The sequence below is a fragment of the Sinocyclocheilus anshuiensis genome, unplaced genomic scaffold (genome assembly GCF_001515605.1).
Source record: "Sinocyclocheilus anshuiensis isolate Anshui unplaced genomic scaffold, SAMN03320099.WGS_v1.1 scaffold1162, whole genome shotgun sequence".
NCBI classification, from domain to species: Eukaryota; Metazoa; Chordata; class Actinopteri; order Cypriniformes; family Cyprinidae; genus Sinocyclocheilus; species Sinocyclocheilus anshuiensis.
In genome coordinates this window covers 2,619,990-2,628,969 of record NW_015540875.1, presented here as the reverse complement: position 1 = coordinate 2,628,969, position 8,980 = coordinate 2,619,990, and positions in this window count along the sequence as shown.

Below are 8,980 nucleotides of genomic sequence, written 5' to 3'. Positions count from 1 at the left end.
TCACCGTGGACGAAGCGGAGTCCAGCCCGGGGTCATCACATGTGGTTGCCGCAAGCCCGCCGGACGCTCCTTCGACGAATCTGCGTGCCGCGCTGTTCTCAAGCCCGCCCGCTGCCGCTCACTCTAGGCCGCCGCTCATTCTAGGCCTCTGGCTTCCGCTCACTTAACACATTTCATTACACCAAATACACAAAATAATGTTCTTTTTAGCAGCATCATATGACCCCTTTAAGAAAGAATGCTTTTTGTTTCTAATAGTGTAATAGTCTTTTATTCCATTAGATTCCCATTTTATAAAAAAAAAAATAAGCAGCAAGTCTTCCTGTGTACCAGAAACATGTTTTCGGACCCTTTGACTTCTGGGAAATGTTATCAAACTGGCTGAGAAAAACAAACATGCAGGAATTTAGCAAAAAAACAATTTTTTTGTAAATGGACAAGTTTTTTTTAACATGGCAAGAGAATAACACATTCTAAAGATGCCTTAGAAAAACATAAAACTCTAAAATCACACCCTTTCATGCGGTGTGTGTGTGTGTGTGTGTTACAACATTATCTATACAGTTAAACCAATGTGGCTGAAATTGAAAAAACGTTTCATAACTTATTTTTTGTGCTTGAATACACACTCTAATGGTGAAACTACAAACGGCAAATAATTGCACTTTCCACAGTTCCACTTTATTTTGAGAGAAACATCTGAAATAAAGCTGATAATTAAATGAAGCTCACACAAGATCTCCATTTAGTCTTCTGAGGCATGAAAAAGCAACTTCTGAGCAGTAACATCTCAACATTTCTAAAAGTGAAACATATGTCAACCAATGCATATCAATACAGACTGAAAGTATCAGACACCTTACATATCAATCTAATCAGTAAAATCAACTTATTAATCATCAACCGATATATTCAAATAAACAACAACATTGAGAAAAAGATATTACAACATTTTTCAAATTAACCCCATTTTTATTACACTAATCCGACATTGATTATTATCAACCAATATACATACTGGGAAAAAATATATATAATCTGTATACTCATTTGATATAAATCTCAGGAAACAGTACAGCAAAATCAAATCTCTGAAAAAATACAGTAAAACTAAGCTATATTCTCATACAAAAATACATTTAAAAAAATAATTTGGCCTCTTTTGATCACTGGACATAAATTAAAATTTCAAAAATATTCCAGTGATAAACTCATTCCCAAATCTAAGATTCTTGAGAATCATTTAAATAGCTATTCCTATACTCCCTAAAAGGCTACTAAACATAATTAACTTATTCCCTGCTTGAAGAATATCTCCTAAGATCTGAAATGACAATAAATGCTTGAATGAGACACATTATAATGATTCAGCTGTATTTTCTTCTAGGGTTCATATAATTTCTGTTTGTTAATTTTTTTACGTAATCAGTCATAATGAGATAACATTTACTAATGCAACCAAGTTCGTATTGGAAAACTATTTAAAATCCAGAGCTAACATATAAAATTTCTCCTAATATACAATACACTACAGGTCATAAGTTTGGGATCGGTAAGATTGTCTTTCTAGAATTCCTGTAGTTCAAATTACTCCAGTCTTCAGTGTCACATGATCCTTCAGAAATCATTCTAAAATGCTGATTTACTGCTCAAGAAACATTACTATTAGCAATTAAATAAATTATAAATGAAAACAGTTGTGCTACTTTATATTTTTGCAGAAACTGTGATGCATGTTATTTTTCAGGATTCTATGATGAATATGAAGTTCAAAAGAACAGCATTTTTTAAAAATATATAAATATTTTGTATTAATTTTTTTTTTTTTCCCCCAGACTTTTGAATGGTAGTGCATCATGGTTTCCACAAAAATATGAAGCAGCACAACTGTTGTTTTTGTCTAATTCGCTCTGGAGATGTATTCATATTTTACCAAAGCATGAAGATTGTACTGTATTACAATATGGGAAAGTTATGAATAACAGTAAAAACTGTGATACAGTACAGTCTTCATGCTTTGGTATGAATATGTTTCCAGAGCTAATTAGACACCCAGGAGAACTAATTTAAATAAGTTTTTTTTTAGACAGATACGATTTTTAGAGAAATATTCCTCATCATTTTAAAATACTACTAATAAAAAAAACATTTTAGTATGTTTACTTACAATTATTTAAAAAGTGTTTCACTTTATTAACATGTGTTGTATGTATGTGTGTATGTGGGCATTTGTTTTCACACGCATCAGAAATCATGTCTCACAGCAAGAAAAACCTTAATTAACTCATCATGATGTTGTCAGGCTTGAGGTCCTGGTGAACGATATTCTTGCTATGCATATAAGTGAGGCCTTCACACATGCCTTTGATAATGATGATCATCACAGGCTTTGTTAGCTGAGAGAGAAAATAACAAAAGCTATCAGCACTACTTAAGTTGCATTGATAAAAATCTAACTATAGTATATCATTAAAGGTTGTGGGTTGAGCTGTAAATTACATTTTGTGCACACAGATAAAAGTTTTGTTTGTTTATATATTTTTTGTCATTTTAAATTGTGTAGCTTTCTGAATAATTATGGGTTAAGTGATACACTAAATATATTTATCTGCTAGACAGATTGTCACATTTCTACACTAATGTTTAATTTGTTCGTTATTTAATTTAAACATTCTTGAATTGCAACTAGTGTTTGACTAAGCTTAGGATAAATTTGTAACTAAAAAATGTAAATAAAAATAGATAAATTAAAATGCAATTTTTAACAGTACCTCCATGTATGATTGCGGGCTGAACATAAGCTTTTCCAGAGTTTTCCCAGAGACTAATTCCAGTGGGATATTCCAGAGTTCAGCCAGGAGCTTCACCACATTGGAATGATTCAGTGACCTGCAATAAGATCACATGTGCCAAATATGAATTTCTTTTTTAAATTATATTTTAAATCAGTAATAAGCAAAAATCTTCTTCTTATTGTTATTATTATGTTTTAAGCATATATACAAATACTCACCAGTATATATTTTTCTCTTTCTGAATTTTTTGTTTAGATACAGCAGTGGAAGGCACTTTCTTAAATATGTAATATAAGTCTCTGGTGTCCCCAGAATGTGTCTGTGAAATTTCAGCTCAAAATACTCCACAGATCATTTATTATATCATTTTGAAAATGCCTATTTTGAGTGGAAGCAGAAACACGCTGTTTTTCGGGCCTGTCTCTTTAAATGCAAATGAGCTGCTGCTCCCCACCCCCTTTTCCAGAATAGAGCTGTGCCATTACAGCTGCTAAAAACATCTGTTTTGGTTTTTTGGTTTGGTCCAAGCACTAAAACTGAACTAAAACTAAACAAAAAAAATGTTGCTCCTCTTGTTCCCGAATTCCTGAAAGCATAGTAGGTGTCTTAAAACTCAGTTCATGCGGCACATACTCACTAATGTGATTTCTGCTTTCATTATCCACTTCAAATCAGTGATAGTAACTTTTGTAAAAAAAAAAAAAAAAAGCATTAGTTGTAGTAGCTGTAAATGTTGTCATTTCTAAGACATTACATTTCAAAGTCCCTACTGTGAAAGACTTAAACAAAAAATAAAATTTAAAGTGTTTTCCCCACACAATTTTACATTATAGAAATATATAGAAATCAAGAGCATGTATGCATAAAATGTTAAACCAATAACAGAACCTCAAAAATTGATGAGCAATTAATTCCACCTGATTCTACCATAACACATACAATTTATGCATCAAGATATATTTATATATATTTATGTAAATATAATGCATTATAAAAAAAAGTACAACTGATGTTCCAAGCTATTCAAATAAAAAAATACAATGTTAACTATTAATCATAATCAGACTCAGTCTGTGGTGTATGTGAATTGTGATTTATTGTCCTTACCACTGCAGTTCTCCAGGCTTTGAAATGAACAGTCAGACAGACAGAAAACCCCACACTTGATCACCAGAGGGTCGCCAACATTATCAGTCACCAGTAAATGTCTCTAGAAGTTAAACAGAAAGGGAAAATAATGTTTTTATGGGAAAAACGTATACAGAGAAGCTTAGTAATGCAGAGAGCCAAGTCTGTCTCACAGCCTCATTTTCATCCACGTTAAATTGGTGTCTAACCTGACTAAGGTCTATTCATTAAAAACGTTAATTTAAAAATATATTAACATTCATTTTCTAAAGATATTTGTAAGCCATGTTGGTTCTTCTCTCCATGATACAAGGATAATTTGTCAATTAATTTACCAGAAGCCCAGTATGTTTATAGTTCAGATAGATTTAAAGAAAAGTAGTTGTTGAATGTTAACAAACTTGATAAATGAACATTTTTATAATAACATTTATGATGTCACCATAGACTAATTTTACTGGAGCCGACATTTCTGTGCATTTACAGCTAAATGTCTCGTGATAGCTTTAATTCTCTATAGTCCCAGGCTACATTCAGGTCTTCCACACTTTTTAACCAGTAAAGTTGTTTCCAGTTGTTAGTGATTACAGAATAAAGTTGTTAGGAAATAGTTAAACAAAAATTGGTGGGTGGTACCAAACTTCTAAATTAATATGTGTAAACTGATTTCATTGACTTTCCCAAGGCTGGAAATCATGATTTATTTATTTATTATTTTATTTATTTACAATTAATCCATGTCTGTGACAATTCAGTTCTTTATATTTCGTGTTATGTTTAGTAATTCAAAGATGCACTCTCAGATCAACCACCAGAGGTCCCTGTCATCCCACTTGTTCCCCTCATTCTTCACACACCTTTCTGCTTCCTTGTAATGCGTATCTTGTTAAATACTATGAACATTTTGTCTTTGCAATTTCTTTGGATTTCTGTTCAGTCCTGAGATCCGTTTCTTTCCACAGATTATTAGGCAACTCAACTGCTTTTCAGCTGTTTTACATTTAATGTATATTGCTCATTATGGCTCTGTTTAATTATTACTTTTCCAAACCAGGAAATCACAATTTAAAAACGTATTAATGCTCAGTTTCACCACCAGAGGTCCCTGTCATCCAATTTGTTCCTATAATTCCTCACTTACACACACATTGGGTTTCCATGTTTTATGGGGGCATTCCATAGGCATAAAAGGTTTTACTACTGTACAAATGGCATTTTTAATCACCTAACCCTACACCTAAATCTACCCCTGACAGAAAACTTTCTGCATTTTTAGATTTTCAAAACACTTCATTCTGTATGATTTATAAGCTTGTTTTCTCATGAGGACCAATAAATGTCCCCACAAGGTCAAGGTATCCTTGTGGGGACACGAGGACCACCCCTCCCACCGGTTGTTGTAATCTAATAATCATAATATAGCATGTCGTTGATAGGTGTTAAAATAATTGCATATTGTTTAAAATAATGAGATGATCACCATATTTTCACGCAACCAGTATGCAATGAAATACCATGTCTAATAAGTGAAGTTCATTCATAACTTTCCATATGTGATGCAGTACAATCTTTATACTTTGGTAGAATCTTGATGTGAAACATCTGATATTTCTGATTTAAATTAAATGTTCCGAATGTTCAGAAATGACACTGGTTACCGGATGCATACATTTTTTACTCCTTTTTGACATGGAGTAGGATAATGAAAGCAAAAATCACATCAGTGCCCAGACAGCAACATAGTGTTGGCCCAGATCCGGCCCACATCTGGCCCATGTGAAATCCATGCGGGCCAGATGTGGGCCGGATCTGGGCCGAAACTGTCTGCTGTCTGGGTGAGTATGTGCAGCATGAACTAACCCCTGAGACATCTAATATGCTGACGGGAATTCAAGAACAAGAGGGGCAACATTTTTACACAAGAACTTTTCCTGTAACTAAGTTTAATTTAGACAGTAAGATGCTCTGATAACCAGAGGGGTTGAAAGCTAAACACAATATAACATGCCACTTTAAAATGTTAGGAATGTATATAAAGAACGTAGATTTTTTGTAAAGGTGAGATATAATTATTGTGACGTCCCTGCTGATGGACAAGACTACATCTTTAAGACACTATAATTACCTACTGTAAATATCATTGAGGCTCAAATAAAAAGAAAAAAGAATAAATAGTGTGGTATTTTGAACATTTCAGAATGTTAATCAATAAAAGTGTGCAAACATTAAAATGACATAAATTAACCAGTAAATGCACCTCAACTATTAATGAACAATTCAGTTAAATTCCAATGGTTTGCATATATTTGATTTTGCACACTGTATGAAATTATATGCAATAGGACACCAAATTACTTAAATGTAATGCAATATAAAAAAGTACAGTAGGTGTTACAGGCTTCGTAATGCAGGGACACTCAAGTAATGAATTCATTGTTCGCATCTAAAGATGGCTTGTGATAAAGACATGAGAAGACTTGGAATGTCCCGATGTAGTTTCAGCTGTGACCAAACTTTGTATGTAAATAATTTTGTTCACGTCATTCAGATGAATTAACACACTGATTTAAATACTGACTTTTTACAGGAATTCACAGAAGATACTTTTGAAAATATATATGTTGGTTGTTTTCTCGATGGCTACAGTTTACTTAACAGAAGCCCATTATGTATTTAACTTGGATGTATGGATGTATTTGGATGTATTTAACTTGGATAGGTTGGGTGAAACGGTCCCACTTTATATTAAGTGGCCTTAACTGCTATGTACTTACATCAAAACATAAGTACAATGTACTTATTGTGTTCATATTGTATTGCAAAAAACTTTTGCTGCTATTGAGGTGGGATATGGTATAAGGTTAGGGACAGGTTTGTTGGTATGGGTAGGTTTAAGGGTGGGTTAAGGGATGGGTCAACAGTGTAATTATAAATGTAATTACAGAAATTAATTACAGATGTAATTACATGCAGGTATTTTTAAAATATAAGTACAATGTAAAAACATGTATGTACACAATAAGTGCATTGCACCAAATGATTAATTTAAATGTAAGTACATAGTAGTTAAGGCCACTTAATATAAAGTGGGACCGGTGAAACATTACAAGTAAAATAGCATTTGATTTAACAGATGTTAAAATGGACTGAAAAGATAAATGAATGGGTAAAAAGACAAATGAATTAATAAATGGGTTGTAACTTTACACTTACAAGTGTAAATAGCTGATGATTTTTTTTAAAGCAAAGCAGAAATAATATCTATATTCACTAATAAGTTCAAGAAAAGTCACTGATTGATAGATTGATTTGACTGACTTCTGGGAAATGTTATGAAACAGGTTGGGAGAAAAATGAAAGCTAAAAGAATGTACCTAAGAATGTTTTTTTTGTAAATGGACAAGTTTCTTTAACATGACAAGAATATCACACATTCAGAAGATGCCTTAGAAAAACACAGCAACACAGTTTGACAAATATTGCAGCTAAAATAGTTAATTATAGTTATAATAATTTTTCTATTTTTTTTTACATAGGTGTTTTTGTTATCTTTAGGACATGAGAGTGCTTATGATCAATGTTAGCATACAGATCTGTTAAAATCACAGCTTTTGATACTGTGTTTTTGTTATTCAATTTGTGCAATTGAAAGAACATTTTTTTATAACTTATTTTTTGTGATCGAACCTCCAGTGGTGAAACTACAAACTGCAAATATTGCACTTTCCACATTTCCACTTTCTGTTAAGAGACAACAAAGTTGAAAATTAAATGAAACACACATGAGACCTCCATTTAGCTTTCTGAGGCATGAAGAAGGAACTTCTGCGAAGTAACATCTCAAAATTTCTGAGCGTGAAACATGTCAAACAATGCGTATCAACAACGAAGACTGAAACAAACCTGTAACTCATTACATTGCATTAATTTCAGTAAAAATATTAATCAACCAATATATTAAAATGAACAACACCTAACTGTTTGGCACAAATGTTTTTCAATGTTTTCTGTTTTTTAAATGAACACTGTTTTCATTGCATTAAACCGACACTGATCATAATCAACCGATAGGCTATATAACCAAATACAATAAACCTAAAATTATATTTTCATCATGTGTCATCATCAGACATCACATGTCTGGTCTTGTTGTTCCCTATAGAACTGCCTGATCACTCACTTGCATACATACTTGGCATACATACACTGTCCCAGGGGCGTAGCCATCATTTCAGAAGTGAGGGTAGCTTTTAATTGGCTTAGAAATCAGATAACTGCTGGACAATAACCAATAATAATGATTTTTTTATATACTACAAACACTTTTTTATCACATAATAAGGCAGAATAGTTTCTATACTGTAATAAATGCTATGTCAGTTAGCACTGCATTGTTCATATACTTTATTTATTACCTGGAGATGACTTGACAAACACAAATAAACCATATATTGTCGCAATCGTGTTTAATGTCTTCATGTTTCCAAACGTTTCTGTTTTTCTGTGAAAACAACTGTTTTCTTACAGTGATAGCTGGACGCTTTTGTCCATAATAGGAATTTCCTGGTACGACTTTCTGCGCGTGAGCGCCCTCCGGCTTCGAGTATGATTGAAACACACACTGTGTTTAGCACTCCGCGATGTTCATCTCGCCTTATTCTGGGTCCGAATAAAACATCAGATCATGCACAGACTATCCTGTCTCTTTGAATTTAAATATATATTTATTTCTCACCGGCTCTTGAAAACCTCCAACTTGCCCGACTTGCCCGAAAAAGTGCTTGGGGGACGAATTTACGTGATATTAAAAGTGGGGGGGGACACGTCCCCCGCGTCCCCTGCGTAATCTACGCCCTTGCACTGTCCTCATCTTGTCTTCTATCACTTCAGTCACACCCGCCAGCACCTGTTACTCCTCCAGCTCTTTCTGTGAACCTGTTTACTCACCTGCTTCCATCACTTGACTTTCTGTCGTTCCTGCTTATACATTACCTCTGTGTCATCTTCTGTTATTGTGACACATGCATGTTTTGTGTTAATTGTGGTCATTTATTATA